This window comes from Pan paniscus, chromosome 1, assembly GCF_029289425.2.
Source record: "Pan paniscus chromosome 1, NHGRI_mPanPan1-v2.0_pri, whole genome shotgun sequence".
NCBI lineage: Eukaryota > Metazoa > Chordata > Mammalia > Primates > Hominidae > Pan > Pan paniscus.
The window spans coordinates 185,012,695-185,039,475 of NC_073249.2; the positions used below are offsets into that span (position 1 = coordinate 185,012,695).

Consider the following 26,781-nt stretch of genomic DNA (forward strand, 5'->3'; position numbering starts at 1 on the left):
TCTGAGTGTAGAATTTAGGATTTTTTTGATCTCATGCAACTAAGAAACTCATTCTTGGTAACTTTTTTTTAAAAAAGAGGAAATGTATTAAAGGGAGATGGGAATCTAATGGGATTGATAGGAGCTGAAGAATTAGGCCAGGAGAGAGCAAGAAGCAAGACGATTTACAGGCTAGAAACACATTTATAGTCTGGGGAAGTGCTGATAAGCATAAAGCTAGCACTGCAGGAACATTGGGGCTGGTGTGACTTTGTCAGCCTGAGGGAACTGGGGACATTTCAAAGAGTTAGCAGTGTTGAACTCAGAGGACAGCAGGGAACAGCCATTCTAGGCTGGTGGAATAGCATATGCAAAGGCACTGAAGTTTGAAATAAGACAGCATGTTTAAGGAACCACAAACAGTTCTAGGGCGAATGTCAGAGGTATAAGAGAGAAGTGAAAAATGATCCTGGGGAAGGAGGCAGACAGCAGACAATGGAAGGGCTCACATGCCTACTGAGGAGTTAGGATTATATTTTAGAGGGTGGGGTTTCCCAAACTGAGTTCCTAGAACCTAGTGGCCTGAGAGGCATTAACAGATGTTCTTTGAATAAAAGATTTCATGACTAAATAAGTTGAGGAAATACACATATTATTTTGTGTTGTATTTCCCTCTTGGAAGATCATCAGGATATTAAAGGCTCTGAGAAGTTCTGCAGTAAAGAAAAGGAGGGAGGAGGCAAGTCAAGAGGCTGAAGTGATGCTCCAGGTGAGAGATGCTAAGTGCTGTCTGTCCGTGGGGTTAGAAAGGGAGGAATTTCTTCATGTCAACATTGGGGCAGACATAACCCAACCCTACATGATATTACAAGAGTCAAGCACTTTAATAATTTTGAAGGAGCCCCATCAGAAGCAGGGGTCTGGGTTGTAAATCCACTAGAAAGGAAGGTAGCTCATGTGGAAAGTGAGCTCTATGACAAAATGCTAATTTTTTTTCTTCAATAAACATTTATTGAATGGACCAAAGTGATTTAACAAATGCAAACACACAATAGATTATTTAACAAAGCAAAGACAATAAAAATAAAACATTAAGAGTGTAGGTGCAAAAACACATTTTTTAATTGGGGAGAAAAAAAGGCAGCAGAAGAGAACCAGCTACCCAGAGGTTTTAAAATTATTTTTGGAGAAAAGACCAAGCCTGATTTTATTATTCTGTTGTATCTTTGTTGGTATACTTCTTCAGGGGTTTCACTGACAGCACAGCCTGGTGTGGCATCAGCCTATGGCTTTATGTTCACTTCAGTATGAATACAGAAAGCAGACAAATTTGAGGCTTGGCATCAGTGCAAAGGGATTTGTAATATTCCCTCCAGGTATGGTTAGGAACTCAATGGTGCTGACAAGGGACCACAATTTGGATTTTGGAATCCCTATTGGAAAAGAGTGTTTCTCTTTTTTTTTTTTTTTAATTATACTTTAAGTTCTAGGGTACATGTGCACAATGTGCAGGTTTGTTACATATGTATACATGTGCCATGTTGGTGTGCTGCACCCATTAACTCGTCATTTACATTAGGTATATCTCCTAATGCTATCCCTCCCTGCTCCCTGCACCCCACGACAGGCCCCGGTATGTGATGTTCCCCTTCCTGTGTCCAAGTGTTCTCATTGTTCAATTCCCACCTATGAGTGAGAACATGCGGTGTTTGGTTTTTTGTCCTGTAATAGTTTGCTGAGAATGATGGTTTTTTGTTTTTGTTTTTGTTTTTGTTTTTTTTTTAGACGGAGTCTTGCTCTGTCGCCAGGCTAGAGTACCATGGTGTGATCTCGGCTCACTGCAACCTCTGCCACCTGAGTTCAAGTGATTCCCCTGCCTTAGGCTCCAGAGTAGCTGGGACTACAGGCACCATGCCTGGCTAATTTTTTATATTTTAGTAGAGACGGGGTTTCACCATGTTGGCCAGGATGGTCTTGATCTCCTGACCTTATGATCTGCCTGCCTTGGCCTCCCAAAGTGCTGGAATTACAGGCATGAGCCACCGTGCCAGACCTAATTTTTTTAAACAAATTCAAGTATTTCTAGATTTGTTTTCATGAGAAGCCCTCAGTTCCCTTTGCTTTTGCTGAATATGCTAGCTTTTCCGGACTTGGGACTTTTGCTGTCGTGGTGGAACGTCTGTGCCTTCTTGGTTCTAGAAGTACAAAATATTTCCCCTCCTCCTACCAGAAATTCTCCATCATTTTTTTTTAAATAAGAAGAAGCACTTAATTTAAAAGCCGTCTTTCCTCCCTCTTCTCAGAAGGAGGGAAGGGAAAAGTTTCCTGGAGGAATTCATCTTAGGCAGAGAAACAGAATTTAAGCCAGGACTGCTGGGGTGGAGGCTTGTAGCCTGAAGCTCACATACTGTGCTCTGCTCTCTGTGAGGCTTCAAACCCTGCAACCTGAGGTCTTCAGCACAGATAATGAGGGCTCAGGGGAGCAACCATAGCTGGGCCCTGGTTGAAAATGAGCAGGAGCTTCCTGGAGCATAAGCTCCTTAACTTCATGCTGGACTGGGAGACGTGTTCAGCCAGGTGTGGGACTTGGGAATGGACCCTCCATCTTCCTTGATGGTGGACACTCCACATTTCTGCAAAGACACCTTGAGGAGGCCCTTCACAGAGGATGCCAGGGAGGGAGGACTCTGAGTGAGAAAGAAAGGGGCTCATTTGACAGGGACTTTTTTTGCCATGGCCATCACACTCACACTAGGGAAAAAAAGGAGAGGAAGACTTTTTCCACCAGTTTCACAACGTAGCTTCTGGATCAGCAGGAGAGAGAAAAGAAAGGACAGAAACTAGTGCCTGTTGAACACCTACTTTATGGCAGGAACTTGAAGCTTGCATGGGTTCAAGTTCATCCACACGAGCACAGTGCTCCTCAGTGCCAGCCTGTGAAGTACTTACTGATAATAATTCTAGGGAGAAGGATGGTATATGCTATTGTGTTTTTTAAAAAAATCTAATTGTTTTCTTTTAGTAAGTATAAAATAACATGTTTATTGTAGAAAATCTAGAAAATACAGAGAAGTACCAAGAATAAAATAAAAAATGCTGATGCCTGGCAAGGTAAATTACCTGCTCAAGATAATGATGGACCGTGGATTTGAACTAGAGAGGGGCCCTGGCGTGTGCCAAACTCCTCTCCTTACCCACTCATTCACTCAGCCAACATGAATCGAGTGCCTTCTGTAATCACAGAATACCAGATCTATGCAGCATCTAATTTAACCCCTCATTTTACAGAAAAAGAATCAACCAGGAGGTAGTTAGTGGCAGGGCTGGGATTTGAACTCTGGGCAAGGCTGCCTTATTCTTTGTCCTCATGTAGTTCTCTGTCCTCTGTTGCTTTCTCCAGGCCCGGAGGAACAGAGCTGGAGCCATCCTGGGGCTGTCGTGTGGTCTCGGCAGATGGCTGTGGGATCAGTCATAGCCAATCAATGCTCTACTTGATTTAATTTTTGCTCAGAATTGGGTGGGAAATGGAGATTCCAGACAGTGTTCAGAGGTGCTTTAGAGGTTTAACATTTTTGCCCTAGAAAGGCTCGAATGAACTCTATAGTGCTGGATTAGAGTCAAAAATATCATGTATTTTTAATATACGTACAGATAGATACAGAAGTAGAGATATGCATGGATTAGTATACACACATATATTTTCCAGTTCTGTCCGCTGAAAGAGCCTAGAACCAATAATACCCTAGTAGAAATGGGCACACTCACTGCCCAGATCTTAGTCTCTAAAGACCATTCTCTAGTAAAAAGAACCAGAACTCCTTGGAGAAATGACTGATTCCAGGCCTGGGCAGGGAAAAACAAAAAGCAAACACACAAAAAAATGAGCCTAAAACATTTTGTAGTTCCAGAAAGTAAGGAAGTGTTTAAAAACAAAAAACAAAGCAAGACAAAAAAAGATGGTAGGATGTCTGAAGGACCCAGGAGCCAACCAGAAAGAGCTCTCAACAGCCAAAACTAGAACAATTTGAGTACCAAAATAAATAATGATAGTATTGAACTATAACCCAAAGAATCTGACCACGTTTGTTGTAAATAAATAATTGAATAAATAAATAAATAAGGGAAGAAGGCGCAAATCTTGTTTACAGGAGAATTCTAGATATATACTACTCCCCTTCCAGCAGATGGAGCTTAAATTCCCTCCGCTGGAGTGTGGGCTAGACTTAGTGACTCACTTCCAAATAATAGAGTATGGCAAGGAAAAAATAGTAACTTCACAGTTAATAAACCTGGCAGACATCACCTTAACCAAGTGGTCAAGGTTAACATCACCAGTAATGCACCTTGTTGGTATCATGTGACCTCAGAAATGGAGAAAAGGGCATTTCACTTCTGTGACATTCCTCCAAAAACCCACAGCCCCTGTTTAATCACAAGAAAACATAAGACAAATCCAAATTGAGGGACATTATACAAGATACTGTACCAGGACTCTTCAAAAATATCATGATCATGAAAAGGAAAGGCTAAAATCCATCACTGACCAGAGGACAGTTAAGGAGATGTGACATCTAAATGCAATGTCAGATCCTGGATTAGATACTGGAAGACAAAAAGGACAGTCAAGAAAACATTGGTGAAATCCAAATAAAGTCTAGAGTTTACTTCATTGTATTGTACCAGTGTTAATTTCTTAGTTTACCTGGGCGTGGTAGCACATGACTATATAGTCTTAGGTCCATTTGAGGTTATAGTAAGCTATGATTGTGCCACTACACTCCAGCCTGGGCAACAGAGCAAGACCCTGTCTCTAAATAAATAAATAAATTTCTAGTTTTGAGAACTGTGCCATGGTTATGGAGAATGTTAACATTAGATGAAACTGTTTGAAGGGTATATGGAAACTCTGCACTATCTTTGCAATTTTCCTGTAATTCTAAGATTATTGCAAAATTAAAAGTTGAAAAAATTCTTCCCCAGCAATGGACAAAATAAATATAAAATAGAGAAAGAAATTCAAAAAGCCTAATAAACATGGGAAAAGTTTAGTTTGCCTAGTAATAAGAAAGGCAAGTTACAATAATGAGATAACCATTTTTACCTATCAAAATGGCAGTTTTTAAAAATAAAAACCAAATACTTAGGGTTTTTTTTGTTTTTTGTTTGTTTGTTTGTTAGGGTGTGAGGACCCAGGCATGGTAAACAACCCCTGTTAAGAGCATAAATTGCTTCAAATATCCAAAGGGCATTTTGGCAGTATAAAAGCAAATAGTTCTACATTTTTATCTATAAGTTCCCCTTTCAAGGATTTATACTAGTAAAATAATCACTCATATGGATAAGGATCTAATATGGTTTGGCTCTGTGTTCCCACTCAAACTCACCTTGAATTTTAATAATTCCCACGTGTCAAGGGTGGGGCCAGGTGGAGATAATTGAATCATGGGGGCATTTCCCCCCTACTGTTGTTGTGATAGTGAATAAGTCTCTCGAAATCTGATGGTTTTATAGATGGGAGTTCCCCTGCACAAACTCTCTTGCCTGCTACCATGTAAGCTGTCCCATTGCTCTTCCTACGTCTTCCACCATGATTGTGAGGCATCCCCAGCCATGTGGAACTAAGTCCATTAAAACTCTTTCCTTTATAAATTACCCAGTCTCGGGTATGTCTTTATTAGCAGCATGAGAACCGACTAATACAGGATTACTTACAAGGATGCTCTTCACTGTATTGTTTGCAATATTAAGAGACTGGAGACAATCTAAATACACAAGAATGTGGGAATTGGTTTTGTAAGTTATGGTGGGTACATCTATGCAGTTATAGATGTGTATATAAAAATATTTAAGTGACAAACACAAAAAATGTTTATAAGAGTATTTTCTGAGTGGTTGGATTACCAGTAATTTTTATTTTCTTCTTTGTGCATTTCTACGTTTTTCAAATTTTCTACACTGATGTTTCTTCCTCAAAGGGCCTATATGCTAAGACCCTTCTGGGCAAGTCACAGTACCTGTGGCTGACATAGTAAAAATTCTGAGTCCTTCCTGCAGGACAGAAATCTTTCTACTTTGGTAAACCAAAATATATTTCCCTGAATATATTTCATCACATGTTTTTTTCTATTGCTTTATTCCCAGAATTATGCCTAGCATGTAGTAGACATTAAATATATATTGTGTGAATGAATTAATGAATTAATGCTTATGATGTGGTGGGAAAGGCATGGCCCCAGACCCTGGTTCACAGTGCAGCCTCCTCCCACCTGTTCTAATAGCCTCTCCAGTGGATCAGCTTCTCTGCCCCTCTGTGTGTGACCCTAGGAACTTTTGTGGCACCAGTCATAGGAAGCTGAGCTCCAAGAAGCAGGCAGAAGAGTGAGGTAAACCAGATTAAGAGAAGGACCTTTGAAGCAGTCAGAGAACCAGGCTTGAGCCACTTGTAGTGCTCTGCAGATAGAGAGCATCCCTGATGAGACAGGGGGAGCCCAGAAAGTTGGCTCAGGTATCAGGAGCAATTGGCATTCTTGGGGCCAGACTGCATGGATGTCCCAAGAAGCCCCAGAAGGCAGGAGGTCCCAAGTTCCCAGAACCCGAAGTCTTTGTGGTGGCATGTGATTCTGAGTATGTCCACTGCTTCATGGCACACAGTGTATGAGCCTCCCATGACAGGCCACTCCTGTGTGGGCTGATGCTACACTGATCATTAGCTTTCTGGGAGAGTGGCCCAATCATTCTTCCATATGGTGGCCATTCACATTGGAAAGAGCAGAATCCAGGATCCCCTGAACATTCTCCTCTCCCCACTATTCATCCCATTGCCCTTGAAGGATACAGCTTCCATCCCTGCAGGGCCTTGGGGGAAGCAAGCAATATATTAAAACAGAGCTACTTTAAGTTACTCTGCATTTCTGGCTATGGTTCTGGAAGTTCTCCTTACTTTCTTTATTTTCTGTCCAGTTGTCTTCAGTGTATGCAATGAAGGTGGAGGGAAACTGTCATGTGTATGTTTGAGTGGCCATGGAAGGTGTCCTTTCTCTAAGTCAAGGTCACCGCTAGAGGGAAGGCCCCAGTCAGGGCAGCTCCTGTGAGACTGCCCCACCTTCCTGCTCAATGGTCTCCTTGCAGCAGCTGTTTCCATGCTCCTTGGCCTTTTGTGGCTGTGGGGAGGGCAGGTTTCAGGATGGTGGCAGCTAAGAGTTTTTCCCTTCACTTTGAGAGCCTCCTGCCTCCAGCTGTGAGTGCCTGCTCAGTATGGCAGGGGAAGGGAACCAGAGAGGGTCAGATGGTGACAGGCAGCACCACCACGGCTGGAGGAAGTCAGCATCCTAGAGAGAGAAGCTTGAAGGGAGGTTGAGTTGCACATTCATTTACCCACCCAACAGACATTTCCTGGTGCCTCCTAGGGCAGAATATGCTCAAGAGCAAGCCCTTTTTCCCTGCAGGAGCCCCCATCCTCTCCCAAGGACATAGCCCTGCCCCTTGGGCCAGAATCCCAGATGAAACCTTGCCTCAGGGGAACTTTCCCTGAACAACTTTACTTGTGTTCAGTGTTCCCAGGTCCTGGGCTACATGCTGGAGACAAAGATGATTGAAATAGCTCTTGCCTCAAGCAACTCAGGACCTCGGAGGTACAGGTGGATGACTAAATGATGACATGTTAGAGGGTTCATGGTAGATATTTGGGAGCATACGGAGTGGGAGGAATGGTCACTTCTGCCTGGGAGAAGTATAGAGAGTGCATCTGGAAAGGCTTCACGGAGGAGGTGTTCCTTGAGCTGGGTCTGGAAGGCTGAGCAGGTGTTCCCAGGTGGTCTGAGGAGGGATATGGAGGAGAGGGGGAAGGGTGTGATGCCTGAGAAAAGCATGATGCATTGAGGAAACTGAAATTAGATTAGTAGGTGTGGAGTATGAGGTTTGGGGGTGGGGAGGGGAAATGTGTGGCTAGAGAGGTGTGTAGGAGCCAAATCAGGAAATGACTTGTATGTCTGTTATATTGGCTAGGATTCGATTTTCTGCATATAACAACAAACTAAAATAACAGTGGCTTAAACACATAAGAGTTTATCTTCCTCTCTCATAAAAGAACCAAAGGGAGCCAGTCTAGCCTTGGTATATGGTAGCACCACAATATCAGCAATATCCCAGGCAACTTCTCTCTTTGGCCTCTCCATCCATAGAGCATGATTTTCATTCTGAAGGTGACCTTGTGTCTAAGATGGCTGCTGGAGCACCAGCCATCACATCCATTATATATAAAGAAACTAGAAAAAGGTGGAAAGGCCATGCAGCCATCTGTGCTCCTTTCAATGAGCCTTCTTGGTAGTTCCACCCAGTGATTTTCACTTACATCTTATTGGCCAGGACTTGGTCATCTAAGCTGCAAGGGATGAGTGGAGGTGGGAGTTTGCAAAACAAAATGCTCTGTTTCAGCAAAGTGCTAAGGGGTTAGAAGGCATTTAACCAGCAAAGAAAGGAATGCAGTGTTCCAGGGATAAAAAGCAGCTAGTGCACAAATATGCAGGTGCAAAGCAGCCCAAGCTATTGAAGGAACAGTGAGCGGACCTGACTGGCTTGAGTGTAGACTCGTGTGTGTGTGTGTGTGTGTGTGTGTGTGTATGTGTGTACACATGTGTGCCTGTGCTGTGGGGAGAGAATTATGGATAACTAAGGATGACTACAGGAGAGAGAATGGGGTTAGATGATGAGAGACTGTGACTGCAGTGGTAGGAAGTTTGGACTTTATTCCACAGGAAAGGGTGAATTGTGCAGAGGCTTTCAGGAGGAAGGTTAATTAGATGTGGGTTTTTGCAAGATCAGTCTATACACCAATGTGGGGAAGAAAATGGTACAGGGGTTGGGAGTCAGTATGGATGCATCTTGTCCATGGGGCCATGAGGGAGCATGGGATATGCTAGGACAAGTGTTAGGGACCAAGGAGATAAAGTTGGCTTGATGGGAAGGGGCCACATTGTTGAGGCCTGCAGATTTGCAGTGGTAAGAAACAGGGAGTGGCTGAAGGTTTTGTAGTCAGAGAGTGATGGGTGAACTCACAGATAGATAAAGAGCTTCCTACGTAAGGATTCTCCCATATCTTTGGCGGGAGGTGCTTGCTCTTGCTCTTAGAGGAAGAAGAAAGGAAACTCACATTTAATCCTCACATTCTGTGCACTAGATTTACCACCTCTTATCTCAGTTTGTACATCTGAAAACAGAAGCACAGAGAGATTAAGCAACATTTCCAAGGTTACATGGTGTGTTAATCTGTTTGTATTGCTATAAAGTAATACGCGAGGCTGGGTAATTTATACAGAAAAGCAGTTTATTTGGCTCATGGTTCTGCAGGCTATACAAGAAACATGGTACTAGCACTGGCTACTGGTGAGGGCTTCGGGCTGCTTCCACTCATGGTAGAGGGCAAAGAGGAGCTGGCATGTTCAGAGATCCCATGGTGTGAGAGGGAGCAAGAGAGAGAGGGGAGGTGCCAAGCTCCTTTTGACAACCAGCTCTTGAGGGATAGGTTACCAAGCCATTCATGAGGGATCCACCCCATGACCCAAACACCTCCCACTAGGCCTTACCTCCACCACTGGGATCCAATTTCAGCATGAGATTTGGGGGAATGAACATCCAAATCATAGCACACAGTTAGGAAGTGGCAGAGCCAGAGAAGCCAGTTCCACCAGCCTCTCTGACCCTGGAGTCAGAAAGTAGCACCTGACCCTGTTTTGTAAAGGAGTTGCTTTTACTCCATGGGATTATCTTGTTTGACATGGCAGAGGATTTGACCTGGGTGTTATGTGTGATCCTGTCTGATGACAAGCTGTCTATGCATAAGCTGCTTTTGTGTGTACTTATTTAAATGTGACCCTGATGCGTCTGTTGAGGGGGCAGAATGACAGGACAGGGAGGACAGGGCATGGGGCAAATGTCTGGTCCCAACCCAGCCGGTGACTACATTGTTGACCAAGGTCTCAGCTCGCTACGTCCTGTTTAGAGTTTCCTACTTATGGAACTAGAGGGCTCAGACTAGATCAATAGCTCCCAAATAGTCTGTGTGCCCCATCTTGGCAATTCATGCCACACTAGCCTATCACCTACACTAGTATTTATTTACGTTCTTTAAATATGTTTACATTGATTTGTTTACTTAGCTTTGACCTAAACAATAAGGTCTGCAAAATTATGAGCTTGATTTTAATTTTCCATAGGTCATTTTAAATTTTCTGTAGGTCATATTAAAATAAACTCATAACCATCATTTCTTAGCATTCTGGCTAAGATCAAGTGTAAAATAAACTCACAGCTGCAAATAAAATGCTAAAATTGGTCTTCATGACAGTGGTAGCTCACAAACGTTGAACTCATGCCTTGTACGCATATGAACTCATTTCCCCTCCTCAGTTACTTTGTGAGGCAGATGCTTTATTATCCCCATTTTACAGATGAGGAAACTGAAGCATGAAGTGGTTACATAACATGCCCACAGTCATATGGCTACATCCACCTAAAACAGTCTTGTTTTAGGTAAGTGCTCCCCACTTTGGCTCCATCTGAGGTGCCACAATTCTACACCTACCTCCGCTGCTGCAGGTGTGGTCACATGAGCTGTGAGATGAACAGACCAGCCATGACCTTGGTCCAGGGAAGACAGCGGTGTCCAAGGAGGGTGCCTGCAGCTGCTGTGAGGAGCAGGTGAGGAGAGCACAGGGTTGTCCTGACTCACTGGGTACCTAGAGGGACGAGGAGCCAGGGGGCGAGATGGCTGCAGGCTTTCGCTCTCACGTTCTATGGAGCTGGGAAGAACCACAGATAGAAAGGATACAGGGGTGGCAGAGGATGTAGGATTTGGCCTCAGTGGGAAGAAAGCTGGGCTCAGCTACCAAGCAAGTTGAGAAGGAGGAATGAGTTGAGAAGGTCTTGGAGCTGGCTGACATGACCCCTCCTTTCCATGGGGATGTTCCTGGGCACTTATTTGGAGTTTTCCTTATTCCATTAAGCATTCATTCCTAGCAGAAGGATTTACCATTCCCAGCTTTCTTCAAATTTTGCTCTCCTGGATGAGATACAATATGGAGAAATCCACAGGCCAGGGCACTGATTACCTGGACCATGTCCCAGGACTGCTAGCAGGATGCCTGTGCCTAACCTGTGCTGCTCTGTAGCAAATGGGCTTGGCCGGGTCCCAGAGTGCATCAGAGAGCAGACTCCAGGGTGCTTTGATCCCGGCTGGGAGGGAGAATAGCCTGAGCTCTCTCTCCTGCTCAGGCCTCTCTCTCCTTCCTTCCCTGGGGCTCCTGGCTGCTGACCTTCTACTAGGGGTCATTGGCTGAGTGGTCTTGGGTGGCCACTTCGCCTCTCTGAGCCTATGCTCATCTGGATGCAGCCCAGACTGGCTCCTAGTGATTCTGAGGAGTCCTCTAAGCGGTCTTACAGATGCCCACAAACAGGACCATTAGCCGCAGGGACCATGGGTGTCTGCTCCCCTCCTGCGTTCCTGCACTGCCTCACACTGAGGCACATTGCTGCCCTGGAAGCTGCTGGGAGACGCTGCGCTCCTGTCCTCACTGTCGGGGGGTGGCCACTCCTTGCGGTGGGTTGTCTGGATAGTCTGAAGCCTCCAGTCCTCAGGCCCAGGGCAGTTCTGACTCTGGACAGAGGTGGGAGCCTGGGTAGACAGAGGGTGGCACCGGGTCACCTGAGCCCCAGAGCAGCTTTGCTTGAGCCCAAAGTCACATGAAATCCCTTTGAGGAGTTCCCTTGGCTTCTGTCTCTGACTTCTCTCTCCCCAGGGGCTCAGAACCCACCAGGGGAACCTGGGGACATCCACACCCCCCTCCCCACATATTTCTTTCACTATCTCTGCCCCCATTCCTCACCTAAAATTCCCTCCCCCTTGAAAATTACCTTGTAGACTGGGGGCAGAGGCTTACGCCTGTAATTATAGCATCTTAGTAGGTTGAGGCAAGAGGATCGCTTGAGCCCAGAAGTCTGAGACCAGCCTAGGCAACATAGTTTTCTCTATTTTTTCTCTACAAAAAAAAAAAAAATTTTTTTTAATTAGCTGGGCATGGTGCTGCACACCTGTAGTCCCAGCGATTTGGGAGGATTGCTGGAGCTCAGGAGTTTGAGGCTGCAGTGAGCTATGATCATGCCACTGCACTCCAGCCTGGGCAACAGAGCAAAATCCCATCAAAAAAAAAAAAAAAAAAAAGAAAGAAAGAAAAGAAAAAGAGAAAATCGCTTTGCATGTCAATGAAGCCATGTGAAAACTCATCTTCTGTGTGCATGGAAGGGGCGTAAGTATACGTAGGGAGGGGGTATGCCCAGATCGGCATTGTCCAGTATGGTAGTCACTGGAAATGTAACTGGTACAACTGAGGAACTGAACTTTTAGTTTTCATTTACATTTACATTTAAAAGCTAAAGCAGTGAGGAATATGTTTGCATTACAGACAGTTGCACTATTTGGGAAGTACTGCAGTTCACTTTCACCTTTGCATCCTGTCAGATACTGTTGCGGCATAGTGCATGCATCAGACACGGGCATTATTGTGGTACCTCATTCATAGTTCTTTATGGTTATTACTCAATAAAATGATAGCATTTTGGAATATTGAGTTAAAGGAAATATATTATAAAAATTATTTTCACCTGTATCTTTTTCCTTTTTTAATGTTGCTACTAGGAAATTACATATGTAGGCCGGGTGTGGTGGCTCACCCCTGTCATCCCAGCACTTTGGAAGGCTGAGGTGGGCGGATCACTTGAGGTCAGGAGTTTGAGACCATCCTGGCCAATATGGTGAAACCCCGTGTCTACTAAAAATACAAAAATTAGCTGGACGTGGTGGTGCGCACCTGTAATCCTAGCTACCGGGGAGTCTGAGGCATGAGAATCGCTTGGACCTGGGAGGAGGAGGTTGCAGTGAGCCGAGATCCTGCCACTGTACTCCAGCTTGTGCAACAGAGTGAGACCCCATCTCAAAAAAAAAAGAAAGAAAATTACATGTGTAGCTTATATTATACATTTTTTGGACAGTGTTGGCCTAGAACAGGGGTCAGCAAGCTTTCCTGGTAAGAGACCAGGTAGTAGTAAATATTTCAGGCTTTGCTGGCTATACAGTCTCACAACTACTTAATGCAGCCGCTGTAGGGCTGAAGCAGCCAGGGACAGTACATAAATGAATGGGTGTATCTGCGTTGCCATAAAACTTTATTTACAGAAACAGGCAGCATCTCAGATTTGGCTTGTGGGCTGTAGTTTGCAGACTCTTAGTCTAGAGTAATGGCAGCCAACCAGTAATGGACTGTAAAATCAGAAGTGATGAGGAAGAGATGAGCAGCCTCAGGGCTAGGCTGAGAAGTGGGGCAGGCCCTGAGCAGAGGATAGGGTAAGAAAGGCCCTCTAGAAAGATCACAAGACAAGAAACTCACCTCTACTGAGTGCCTGGTGTGTGCCAGGCATTTTTCACATGCTTCACCTCTGTTGACTCCTGTCATCGTCAACAAGCCTGTATTAGGGTGGATGCAAGTATCATTAATGTTCCCATTTTTTAGATGAGAACATTGAGGCAATGTGGGGCCAGGTGACCTGCCTAGGACCACAGTGTAAGCTGAGCCAGGATCCATGCCCAGGCAGCCGGCTGTGACTCTGCATGCAGTGCCACCTCTCGCATGCTGTCTTTTTTTCCCTCACTACATCTCCCAACACCCTTATGAGGTGGGGTTTAGTAACCTAATTTTTTTTTTGAGACAGAGTTTCACTCTTGTTGCCCAGGCTGGAGTGCAATGGCACGGTCTTGGCTCGCTGCAACCTCCCTGCCTCCCGGGCTGAAGCGATTCTTCTTCCTCAGCCTCCTGAGTAACTGGGATTACAGGCACCTGCCACCATGCCCAGCTAATTTTGTATTTTTAGTAGAGATGGGATTTCACCGTGTTGGCCAGGCTGGTCTTGAACTCCTGACCTCAGGTGATCCACCCACCTTGGTCTCCCAAAGTGCTGGGATTACAGGCGTGAGCCAGTGCACCCAGCCCAGAGAAGAATTTTTCTATGTTCATATATAAATTGAGAGGAAATTAGCATCAAAATTTGTATACAGCTTTATATTCTTGGTTTTGTCTCATTTAATATTATCATGGATAATTTCTCACACCAATAAATATTTTCAAAGCCAGACATTTTAGTGACTTCTCAATATTCCATTTTATAGAGTTGTCAGAATTTATTTAACCACTATTCCTTATCGAATGTTGAGGCCATTTCTAGTTTTTTCGTTATGTTAAATAATACTATGATAAATATCTTTGTATGTAAATTTTTGGTCTGTTGCTCCTTTGATCCATCCTAAATCCCTGTAAGTGGATTTATTTGCTCGAAGTATGTAAAATTCCGATGCAACCCTCCCCATTCTCTGCCTACTCAGTTGGTTTTAGGATTTCTTGGGACTGATCAGATGATGGGCAGAGAGGAAAACTGAAAACAACTTTTCTCATACAGAAGGGCCTTGGAGGTATGGAAATAAGAGAAAAGAGAACAGATCCCAGAGAGAAGAGGGGCTCAGAAGAGCTTGGCCAGAGAGGAGAGAGGGAACTAAAGAAGGAGGTCAGGGCAGGTTTGAGGAGGGGAAAGAGAGTGATTTGAGCAGCTTCTCTAAAAGAGAGAACTATGTCTAAAGACCTTTTAGAAGATTTTCCGTGACTTGTGCAGGACAGTTTCCCTTTGCTGCCCTCTTGGGGGATCTCAGTCAACAATTAACAGTATTTTTCAAAACTTTGGGGAACTGGATTTGTGTTTCTTTTGGGTGTATCTCCATGTGGAGACAGGCATTTAGGACCAGTTTTATTTAGGTTATATGGTTTTGATAACAATTTGTAAATTATCTGCCAGAAAAAGAAATGTAAAAACTTACATTCTCACCAGAAACCTGTTTTGTGGCTAATAATTACAAAAGAGCATTTTTCTATGTAAACGGAGATGTGGTTGTAAGAAGACTACAATAGAATTTACAAGGCTTGATTCTAGGCCAAGCTTAATTTACTTGAGTAAGTCATGGAAACTCTCCAGCCTCCATCCCATGGGGTGTGTAACCAGCTTGCCTGCCCCAGCCCCTCACGGTTTGGGGTGTTGCTCCTGTATCCCAAAATATCCCTGAGTGCATAAGTGTAAGCTCCCCACTCACCTAGGCATAAAAGCAGCAAGTCAAGAGCAATTGCTCTCCCTGTTCTGGGTCCCAGGACTCCTCTGGAGCAATGCTGTCCAGTAGAAATATAATGCAAGCCACAAATGTGAACCACACGTGTGATTTTAAATGTTCTGGTAGCCACATTTAAAAAAGCAAAGAGAAACAGTTGAAAATAATTTTAATAGCTTATTTTCTTTAACACAACATATCCAAAAGGTTATTTCAACATGTAGCCAATATTAAAAAAATTAATAACAGATTTTACATTCTTTATTTTTTCATACATGTTAAAAATAAAGTATGCGCTTAAACCTTACAATATGGCCTAGCCACATTTCAATAGCCACAAGTGGCTAGTGGCTTCCATATCCTGTAGCCCTGTTCTAGGGCAGGGGAGGTGGGACCCTGGGCTTCCCCCAGGAACCCTGCTCTCCCTGGAAGCACAGCTGCCTCCCTCCTGCCTGATTATCATGTGCCTGTCTGCCCCTCTGCAAACCCAGAATTCCCATCCTTCTTCCCTACCTACTCCCTACAGAGCCAGGCAGCTTTTTACTTTTAAAGCGTTTTACTTTTAGTCCTGGCGACCCAAGAAGTCTGATTCTAAATCCACCCCAAGAAAATGGACAATAGATAATACCGCCACCCTGCTGCACCCTTTTTGGAAGAGTTTCCTTCCATGATTTTGCTGCATGACCACTTGTCCTAACAGACCATTGCCAGAACAGCAACTTCATTGATTCTAGGGAGCAGCCTTACCTTTCTCCCTTTCTGAGCGGGGTTCAGCCCTTGAGGGGCCCTGGGTGATTTTCTGGCCCCTTCATTCTGAAAAAGTAATACCCACGAATGTCATCTCCAGCAAGACATCTCCTGTATGTATAAAATAAGGCTGGTGCTCTCAGAAAGTTTGAGGGAAAGATGATCTATGCGTCTGTGTGTGTCTGTGTGTGTGTGTGAAGGAGCACAGAGTATCTAGTGACTGGCAAGAGTGTCCTGAAGGGCCCTGGTAGCTGTGAGGTTGCCCGCATCCCTCCCATCACCCTGTGAGCCCTCCGGCCTATGCCACATTGCTTCCCTCCCTCCCACTCTCCTTTTGTTAAGTGGCACACGGAGAGGTTATTTATTGTAGCATTCTGACAAATAAAAGCCATTCCTCTGATTTACAACCGTGCCACCCCCTCTCTTTGAGTCAGTGTGTGATTCATCTCTTTAATGTGATCCTTCCGAAGCGTGTGGCTCACTAGGGGAATGAATACGGAATGAATCCTCTCTGCCAGCCTTCCTCCTGTGGCTTCTCACTGCTCCTCCTGGCCCCAACACCCACACCGGACAACAATCTAGTCCGTGCCAGCTTCTGCCAAGGGCTTACCATGTTTCTCCTTTTCTCCTGTGATTCTGTCCCATTGGTGACTCTGTACTCGGTTCCCAGGAGAACTTAGCAGGGGCCCTGAGGACAAACACCCACCAGAGTCAGCTGCATCTCCAAAGATTCCTTTTGTTTTGGGAGGAACCCAGGAGCCCTGGAACCTGGTTTGGTTCCCAGGTTTGAAAACCACAGCCCTGGCACCCTGAAGCCCCCCTGCTGATCTGAAAAGGAGTGACATTGACAGGGAGTGTGGGGGGAGTGTGGTGTTGTGGCCCCCACCCCAGCCTCCAGGCTCCTCCGTTCTGACCTGGTCACATCATCTCCTAAGATTTTCCTTGCTTAACTCCTCCTTCATTCATTCATTATATTGTGGTCTTAAACTCCTCCGTAGTCACTTTTCTTTTTGTAAAATTGTGGTATACATTAAAATGTTACTATTTAGCCTTTTTTTTTTTTTGAGATGGAGTCTTGCTCTGTTGCCCAGGCTGGAGTGCAATGGCTTGGTCTCAGCTCACTGCAATCTCCACCTCCCCAGTTCAAGTGATTCTCCTGCCTCAGCCTCCCGAATAGCTGGGATTACAGGTGCCCACCACCACGCCCAGCTAATTTTTGTATTTTTAGTAGAGACAGGGTTTCACCATGTTGGCCAGGCTTGTCTTGAACTCCTGACCTCGTGATCCGCCCGCCTTGGCCTCCGAAAGTGCTGGGATTACAGGTGTGAGCCACCATGCCCGGCCCCATTTAGCCATTTTCAAGCAGACATTACAGTGGCATATTCACTTCATTATGTGACCATCACCACCCTCCAGCTCCAGAACTTATTTTGCCTCTCCAAACTGAAACCCTGTACCCATGAAACAGTGATTCCCTTTCCCTTCTGCCCACAGCCCCTGGCAATCACCATTCCGCTCTCTGTCTCTATGAATTTGACTACTCTAGGTACCTCACATAAGTGGAGTTATACAGTATTTGTCCTTCTTTTGTGACTGGCGTATTTCTCTTAACATAATATCTTCAAGATTCACACATGTTGTAGCACATGTCAGAAGTTCCTTCCTTTTCAAGGTTGAGTGCTATCCGGAGTGTGCATATATCCATGCCACATTTGGTTGAACGATTCATCCATCAATGGTTGGACGCCTGGGTTGTTCTTGCCTTTTGACTATTGTGTCACACTCTTCTCCATCCTGGGCATTTCCCAGTGCCTAGAACATTCTTTGCTTTTGAGGGGTTTCTGATATGGGAGGAAGGCTGACTCCTTATAATGCATAGAGATCACCTGGGAGCAGAGGAGAGACACCTTAGAACAGCAGGAGGTGACAGGAGAGCTGAGACTTGAAGAGCGACAAGTGACAGAAGGACATGGCAGCAAAAGAAATAGCATGTGCAAATGCTCAGAGGCAAGAAAATCTTGGTTTCTTCCAAGCCTGCAAGTAGCTAGGCCTGGCTACAGTCAAGGAGGCGTATTGAGGAGCCATGGATATGGGGCCCATCATTAAGAGCCAGAACACCTTTCTCTATCCCATTGACCCTGGGAAACCATGGTAGGGTTTTCAGGAGCCTTTAGAAGGCAGAAGAGCTCCTTCTGTGGCCATATGGAAGATGGTCTTCAAGTGAGAAAGACTCCAGCTAGAAGGCCAGAGGGAGATTGTTGCCTCAGTCTAGTGAGAAAGAGCGTCTGAACTATGGCAGTTGGCTAGAAAAGAGGCAGCCATTTCAAGAGCCCTTTAGGAAGTAGAATAGACAGGACCCAGGAGCCATTTGGATGTGATGGACTTATTTCATTTCAGCAGCAATTATGGAGCTGGGTAAGGAGATCATTAAGAAATGGCATTTAGGGTTTAGTGTGGAATGAGCAGGAGGGAGGAACTGGGAGTGACTCTGAGGCTTCTAACATGGACAGCATTGTACATTGCCACGATGATAACTTTCCCCACCTGGTTGTGTACACTGGTAAGATAGGGACCCCTTCAGGCATGGTCTGGTCCAAGCACGGATTTTACTCAAAAGGGAAGACAAGCTCAAAGAGGTGCTTAATCCACCCAAATGCACACGGCCTTCTCATTGCTCTGGTCAGCCAGCTATAAAACCAAATGAAATTTCTCCACTTACTGCACAACCCTGTTTGTTTTAAGAGATTTTATTGCCAATTACCACTGGGAGATCTAGAGACGTTAACAAAATCACGAACAATGGGGGAACAAGAACTTGTAATTAAAATTCTCTGTTTTTGTTACTCCTGCTCTTCATTCACATGTCAGTGGAGCTAAGTCAGTAGCATTCTTTTCTTTCTCAAATGCTTGTCTTGGTGGCCTCTGGGGAGGTCGTTCCTGTTCTTGTCTCAGGAATCGGACCTGCACTACCTTCCATGCCTGGCTTAGCATAGCCTTCCTCCTTGCTCACCAGAAGCCCCTAGGTGCATGTTTGTGAGATTTGACCTGGTTGCTGATCTGGGCTGTTCAGACTCCCGAGCCCCAGATAGAAGCAGCTTTGCCTCCCTTGGGTCAGCTGGCACCTCCAGTTCGGTCCTGCATTTGTGTCTATTCACTGGTTTGAGCTCTGTGGGGCAGGAAGGTCCTGCCTTATCCTTTCCCCAGAGTTTCCTGCAGGGATGTCAAGGGGCCTGCTCCAATCTGCAGGTTTAGGAGGTGGTCCCTGACCATGGCCACTTTAAGACAGGCAAGGAGCATCCCCAGAATAAACCAGCACAACCAACTCAGCCTCAGAACAATCCTTGCCCTGCCCTGCTCTGGCTCAGCACTCACCTGGCTCAGGTCTGACTTGTCTGGATTTGGCCATGGGTGTCCTGACTCTCTTTTCTTCACTACCCCTTGGCACTGGCTTTCAGCACCTGGTGCTCCCTTTGGCACTTGACACCCCTGCCCCCAGCCTTGGCAGAGTGGCCCAGGCCCCACCCCCACGCCCCACAAATCCCACGACTGGCCCAGCTCTCCCCTCACTGCGGTGGGCCTCTGCACAACGTGAGCTGGCTGTGGCCCACCTTGGCCCCCACTTTGAGACCCTGAGTCTCTGCTCCCCAGTCTTTTTGTCTCTCCACTTTGGTTCTCTCCTCCCTGATCATTGATCTGCAACCTCGTCCCTAGCAAGGTTGGTTCTTCCCGTCAGTGAAGCTGCCTGTCCTGGGCCAATCTCTCCGTGATTTGTCATTGTCATTTAATTTACCCTTTTTCAAACCCTGTGGGGGACAGATCATGATCTCCTTGTGGAAGTGAGGGAAATGAGGTTTAGAGAGACTAAGTTAGTTGCCCAAGAACACACAGCTGGGGTGCACATCTGCATCTGTCTGACCTCAAAGCCTGTGCCCTTTCCACTTTCTCCCCATGCAGCAAGCACCCAATTCTGGTCACCCTTCCTGGTAAGGAGGGGCTTCTGGCCAGGTACGGTGGCACACACCTTTAATCCCAGCACTTTGGGAGGCCAAGGTGGACAGGTCATTTGAGGTCAGGAGGTTGAGACCAGCCTGGCCAATATGGCAAAACCCTATCTCTACTAAAAAATACAAAAATTAGCCAGGCATAATGGTTTATGCTTGTAATCCCAGCTATTCGGGAGGCCAAAGTAGGAGAATCGCTTGAACCCTGGAGGTGGAGGTTGCAATGAGCAAAAATCGTGCCACTGCACTCCCGCCTGCTGGGCAACAGAGGGAGACTCCGTCTCAAAAGAAAAGAGAAGAAAAAGAAGGGGCTTCTATCACCTTAATATTTTTTCATGAATATTTGCTGAGTACTATTCCATATGTGCTTTGCACATGTAACTCGCTTAATCTCACAATAGCCCCTGTGATAGGCACTATCATATCCTCATTTCCAGTTGAGAAAACTGAGTCACCAAGAGCAGTTTACCCAGGCTTCCCCAAGTAGGGAATGGCAGAGTTGGGATCCACCCAGGCAGCCTGACTCCAAAGCCAGCACTTTAACCACTCCACTGCAGACACCTCTCATTGGTGCAAGGAGAGCGTGCAGAGGTGGAGAACAGACAGATGCACCTGGTTGGGGGACAGCAGGAGGGGGTGGGAGGAAGGCAAGTGATCCAGGCAGGTGGGCACCATCTTGGGTTGGAGGGTAGGAAGCAGCAAGCTGAGGCCCAGGCCCAAAGATGCAGGAGGAGCTGATGGGCCCAGCTGCTGGCATGAGGGTATGAGGTATGGAGTAGGCCCTCCAGCCACACTGGTCTCTCAGCGTTCCTGCCTCCAGGCCATATGCATATGCTGTTTCCTCCACCTGTGATGCTCTTCCCTCAGATACATGCCTGGCTTTCTCCCTCTCACCCTTCCTATCTCTGCCCAGATATCTCCTTCTTCCAGAGATCTTCCGTACCACCCGATGTAACATAGACCCCTCATCATGTTCCATCTCCTTACCCTGTTGTATTTTCTTCTTACCACTTACTGCCAGATGATACATATTAATTCACCTCCCCTCTAGCACATAAGCTCCCAGGAGGACAGAGATTGGCCTGTTTTACTCCCTGGGATTTTCTCAGCCACTAGGACAGTACCTGGCTCATAGTCCTGCCCAATAAACATTATTTACAGAGGGAATAAATGAATGAAGCAAGATCTCAGCCCCTAAAACTATGTCAGAACGGGATCAACTGTCAGGCTGACCTGCCCCGCCCTCCAGCAACAAGATTGGATCCCTGAGCCTGAGGCAAGGCTGAGCCTGTACCTGGGGACCAGTGAGTCCCAGCTGCACTCCCAGGTATTCACTGTCATTTCAGGTGCTCTTATCAGGGACCTGTGGTAGCCAGAGGACTGTGATATGCCAAGCCAGGCAGGCTCATGGGGCTGGGTGGTGAGTGTCAGAAACCCTACCACCAGGGCCTGGAGAGCCACCTGAACTACACTGGGACACTGAGTTTCTGCACTACTACAAGAGAAAAGCAAGTTCTACTCTCTTGCCTTGTCAATGGGGCCACTCAGGAGGTACCTTGTACTGCTGGGGCAGAGCAGACGCCATCCACTCAAACGCCAGGAAATGACAAGCACCCCCTCTGCTTGTCCCCTCTTCCTTCGTTCATTACCGAAGATAAGGAGAAAATCAACTTTTCGGTCAATGAAGTGCGTGCAACTAATGGCATCATCTGCTGTCTTTGAGCCTTTGCTGTGTTTACCAGAACAACACCCCCAGGAGGACAGGGATTTGGTTGGTTGTACACAGTGACTGGCACATAGTTGCTGCCAAGAACCCCCGCCGATTGAATAGATTTGTTGAAAGTGTGACGTTGCAAGCTCCACCACACCGTGCATGAAGCACGCGGTAATCTGATGCATACCACTGTTCTGGGGCCACATGATACCTTTTACCAAGATTCCACTAGCAACATCTGCGCTCTTCCCAGAGGGCAAGGAGCTGGGTGGACTACTGTGCGGATTAAATGCATGACACACGTGGGATATAGGAAAGCGCCTGATACTAAGAAGCCCCCAGCAGATGTTTGCTTTTAGAATTGGCAGCTACTGTTCCCATTTGAGAGATGATGACAGGCTTGGTGAGGTCTAGCCGATGAACTGCCTTGACTTTTAACCCAAAGCTCTTTCCTCTGCACACACGGAAAGCGAATGCATGTGAACTGTTATATGCAGTTTTAGCTTAATCAGATCAGGGTGTAAACCTCCCCAGTGGGGTGTTAGGCTATATAATAGTTAAATACCATGGACCAGGGACTTGGCTTCACTGGGTGGTGGGTTTGGGGGTTTGAAAGAGGGCCTGTGCCTCTGTTGGTCTGCCCCATGAGGCCTGGAGCTGGAGGGTCAAGAGAGCCCTGGGCACACAGCCGTGATTCTGAAAGCTGACAAATGCCCAGTGTTCCTGCAGACAGGCTGAAGAGATGGGGCTGCGTGGCCGGAACAGCTGGGTGGAGGCTGGTGGCAGGAGGCAGTGTGAGTCCCCGCTTTGTTCCTGGGCAGTCACGGGGACAATCAGAAGCATAGAGAAGCCCCTTTCCTTTCCCTCTGGGCTGCAGCCCAGCATTTGGAGCTTCCTGCTTGCCAGCCAAGGAGAGCCTCTGGGAGAGCCCCAGATCAGGCTCTGCACCCAGGTTGGCAGGCGACCAGCACCCTAGGCTGCCCAGCTGAAGCCAGGACCTCTTTTCTCCCACGGCCCTCCTGTTGACTCGGGGAGTAACCCAGGGGAAGAGAACCCGAACCAGGAGTCCAAGTCCTGGGCTGAGTACTATTCAGCCCAGTGTAACTGCTCATGTCTGTGGCTCTGGGCAGGTTGCTTAACCTCTCCTCCCTGGTCCCTCCCAGAGCTGTCATGGAAGCTCAGAGAAAGAGCTTAGTTCCCTGCCTGCCACCCACTACACTCACAGTGAAGATCTGCTGTAAGAGTGAAGGGAGGGAGGAATAGCAGGTGTTCCCTAAATATTTTGAAGCAGCTGAAGGGGTTTCCAGAAAGATGGCAGAGAGAGTGCCTGTTTTCAGAACTTCCTTCTCTGAAGCCTCCAGAATGAACAAGAGTCAGAAATGGAGAGGGAAACACCTTCTTTGCTGAAAGCAGGCAACAGCTATGACCTCATACCCCCACCCCTGAAGACTATATCATAAAACCAAGAAATCCAGGTAAAGTGAAGTGGGGGGCTAAAAGCCAACACCCACCTGAATGGGTGTCACAGGCTGGTCTGCAGCCTCATCTTCACCTGCATAAGGACAAAGGGCCACCTTTCATAAGCAGACAGACCCAAAGACCAGTGTCCCACGGCCACTGGTGGAAAGAGATTATCTCAAGGACCCAGTCAGCCTGACCCTGCCCCCAGAGCATATGCACACACCCCACTGCCCAAAACACTGGCTCAAGCGTGGACAAGGCCAGTGGTGCCTGGCACAGAGGGCATGCTCAGGGAACGTCTCTGCCTCTGAATTCAAACCTGTCTCAAGAGAAGGCTCTTTCTTTTTTCTTCATGGACATGTGGCCAGTGTTTAAGTTCTGGGCCCAGTCATCAATGAGAAGAACAGGTTTCTTGCCTTTGTAAACTCTAGGGTCCACAAGATTTTCTTTTATGGACTGCACGGGCAGGGCCTGCTTGGCAGCCTCTTTCCTTTTGTTCACGTTCTGACTGAGGGCTTTGTTTAAATGCCAAGGAGCTCATCCCTTTTATTATTGTTATTTCAGCTGCAGGAAACCCAAATCTTTATAGATTTCCCCTTGCAGTGGATCTTCTGTGATCTATTCTTCACTGACAGTGGACACATAAAAATGGATGTGGAGGCACATAACTGTGTCCACATGTAACTGCACATAACTGACTAGGCAGAATGCTGGGCTGTTGGGTTGTCTGCAGAGTAGGATGCTGGCCTTTTTGTGGGTGTGATGTCAGGAGCTTATTTTGCCATATAGTGAATCCATAAAATCATGGACTCTCCATGTTGGAAGCTCAGGTATCAAAACCACTCCTTCTGGCTGGGTGCGGTGGCTCATGCCTGTAATCCCTGCACTTTGGGAGGTGGACCACATGAGGATCAGGAGTTTAAGACCAGCCTGGCCAACATGGTGAAACCCCATCTCTACTAAAAATAAAAAATTAGCCAGGCATGGTGGTGAGCACCTGTAGTCCCAACTACTTGGGAGGCTGAGGCAGGAGAATCGTTTGAACCCAGGAGGTGGAGGTTGCAGTGAGCCGAGATTGCGCCACTGCACTCCAGCCTGGGCGACAGAGTAAGACTCCATCTCAAAAAAACAAAAAAACAAAAACAAAAACAAACAAACAAACAAAAAACACTCCTTCCATCCTCTTAGAGCCTTGAGGTGATCTGAAAGAAGAATGCAAGGCTGTTTTTGGCAACTCAGGAGTTTTGTTTAGATTCTGAAGCCAACAGCTCTGCTAGAAAGAACAGCATAGTGTCTGAAGTCCCTCTTAAGGGAGTATATTGCCATTCAAATTTATGTGCTCCGCAGAAATGTCTTTTTCCACAAAGACTAAGAGGAGAGACTTTTGATGTTTGTCTTGTATCCAGAATATGATGGACGAATGGGTGGAGGGAGGGAGGGAGTTTGTTTCAAAATATTCATGTTTCAACACCAGAAAACAGAATGTGATGTGGCTATTCTGTTTACCAAAAATAGTAAATAAGGATACTTGTGGCTGGGTGCAGTGGGTCATGCCTGTAATTCCAGCACTTTGGGAGACTGAGGAGGGAGGATTGCTTGAGCCCAGGATTTCAAGACCAGCCTGGGCAACATCGTGAAACCCCATCTCAACAAAAAATACAAAAAGAAAAAATTAGCCAGGTGTGGTGGCACATGCCTGTAGTCCCAGCTACTTAGGAAGCTGAGGTGGGAGGATCGCTTGAGTCCAGGAGATCGAGGCTGCAGTGAGCCAAGGTCATGCCACTGCACTCCAGCCTAGTGACAGAGTGAGGCCCTGTCTCAAAAAATAAATAAATAAATAAATAAATAAAATAAAATAAAAGATGCTTGTGAAAACTTAAATGAAAATTCACACATGACTTTAATTAGAAGCAGTGATCCTAAGATCTCATCTTACTCTAAAATGTATTATTTAATCATCCTGTGAATTGAGTAACTCCTTTTATTGGGAAAGATGTGATTTATTTTCTATTTCTGAGTAATCTGCACAGATAGCCCTAGGAGTTCCATAATATGTATGGCCCAGGATTTATTGATTACAAGCCTTTCTGAAATATGTGTATGTAAAAGTATTTCTGGAAAATCGAAATATCTTCTAAGTACTTGCCCATTATGTGCCTGAATTCTTTCTCACAAAATGATGTTTAATTAGAAGCTAGAGTCCTTTAACACTTTAAACTCAAATCATTTTTATTCTTCAAATTTTCAAAGCATTCTTTCTTCCCAGTGCATCAGTCAGCTTGTGCTATAGAAAAAACAACCCACTATGTTAATAACTTATGAAAATAAACATGTATTTTCTTACTCACATGATGTGAGGATGGTGGCATCTCTGGGCTCTGAAGGCCCCGTATGCCTTCCTATTCAGGGACCTTGGCAGAAGGTGCAGCCAAACCCGAGACACGCTGTTCTCTTGTTGCAGAGGCAGGTGCAGGAGTGACTGTGCTGAACCTCACAATCACTAGAAACAGCTTTGCCTCAGACCCAGCACACAGCACATCCCCTCTCATCTCATTGGAAAGTGTCATATGGTCAAGTCCAAAGCCAGAAGCATCTGCTCCTAGGATGCTCAGGCAGGTCACATGACAATGGGCAAGAGTGTTACATTTAACTCAGGCCTACTGAATCTTTGCCAGTAGCATTGATTTTGTCTTTAATTGACAAATCTCATTCACAAAGACTTGTCCTTCATCTGTGACATGTTCTAATTTTACCTATTTTAGAATTCTTAACTCTACCTAGTATAAAATTTTCTATTTAACTGACTAAAAGCTGGAGAATGGAGACAGCCCTTAACCAGAAGTCAGATGACTTTGGCTTAAGCCTAGCTCAACTCAGCATCACCAGGCAACCTCGGGCAGTTTTTACTTTCTCTGGGCCTCAGCTTTCTCATCTGTGCACATCAGAGGAGGTAACAGTACAAGAGTGCTTAGGAAGGAATGAAGCACCAGAGGAATAGATGGTTGTTAGAGATGACATTCCAAGCATTTACCAATTGGCTGAAGTGGATGTGTGCCAGAGCACCAAAACAGCATCTTGGAGGCCTCAGTTAAAATTCTTTAGATACTGGATTCCGGAGGGTGTCTGGGAAGAAGGAGCCAGGGCAGTGTTTGAGGATGCTCAGAGCGGTGGCTGATTACCAAGTGGTACAGAGGCATTTCAGCACTTTCACAACCAGTACAGTCATTTCAGCACATCCCTACTGAACGCCATCCCTGTGTGATGTTTGTATTCACATTCCTGCAGATGAGGAAAGGCAGCCTTGCCCAGCAGAGAGAATATTGAACTGCGAATCACAAGACCTGAGTTCTGGGCTTAGTTCCACCAGTCACTTGGCAAGTGACTTCACTCTTGTGTGCTCCAGTTTCTCTACCTGTGGAATGCAGTAAATAGTCCCCACCTTCCAAAGCTGGCATTTAGATGAAATGGGGCCTTGTGAGGGAAGCACCCAGCACAGCATCTGGCTGACCAGTAGGTGTTTCCTGAATCTACATCTGAACTTGATCATATTGTTTGGGTCCTAGCCCTGCCACTTACTGATTCCATGAACCTGTTTCCTGTCAACTCCATAAAATGGGTCAATCTGTGGGGCATATGCAGTGCACATACAGTGTTCAGAACAGTGCCTGGTAGACAATAAGTACACA

The 26,781-nt window shown here is 46.0% G+C and overlaps 1 protein-coding gene across 3 annotated transcripts in view; it reads left to right on the forward strand.

The window, feature by feature from the left end:
• The window catches only part of HIVEP3 (HIVEP zinc finger 3), a 530,006-nt gene that overhangs the window by 236,222 nt on the left and 267,003 nt on the right, over positions 1 to 26,781 (forward strand). The window lies entirely within an intron of this gene.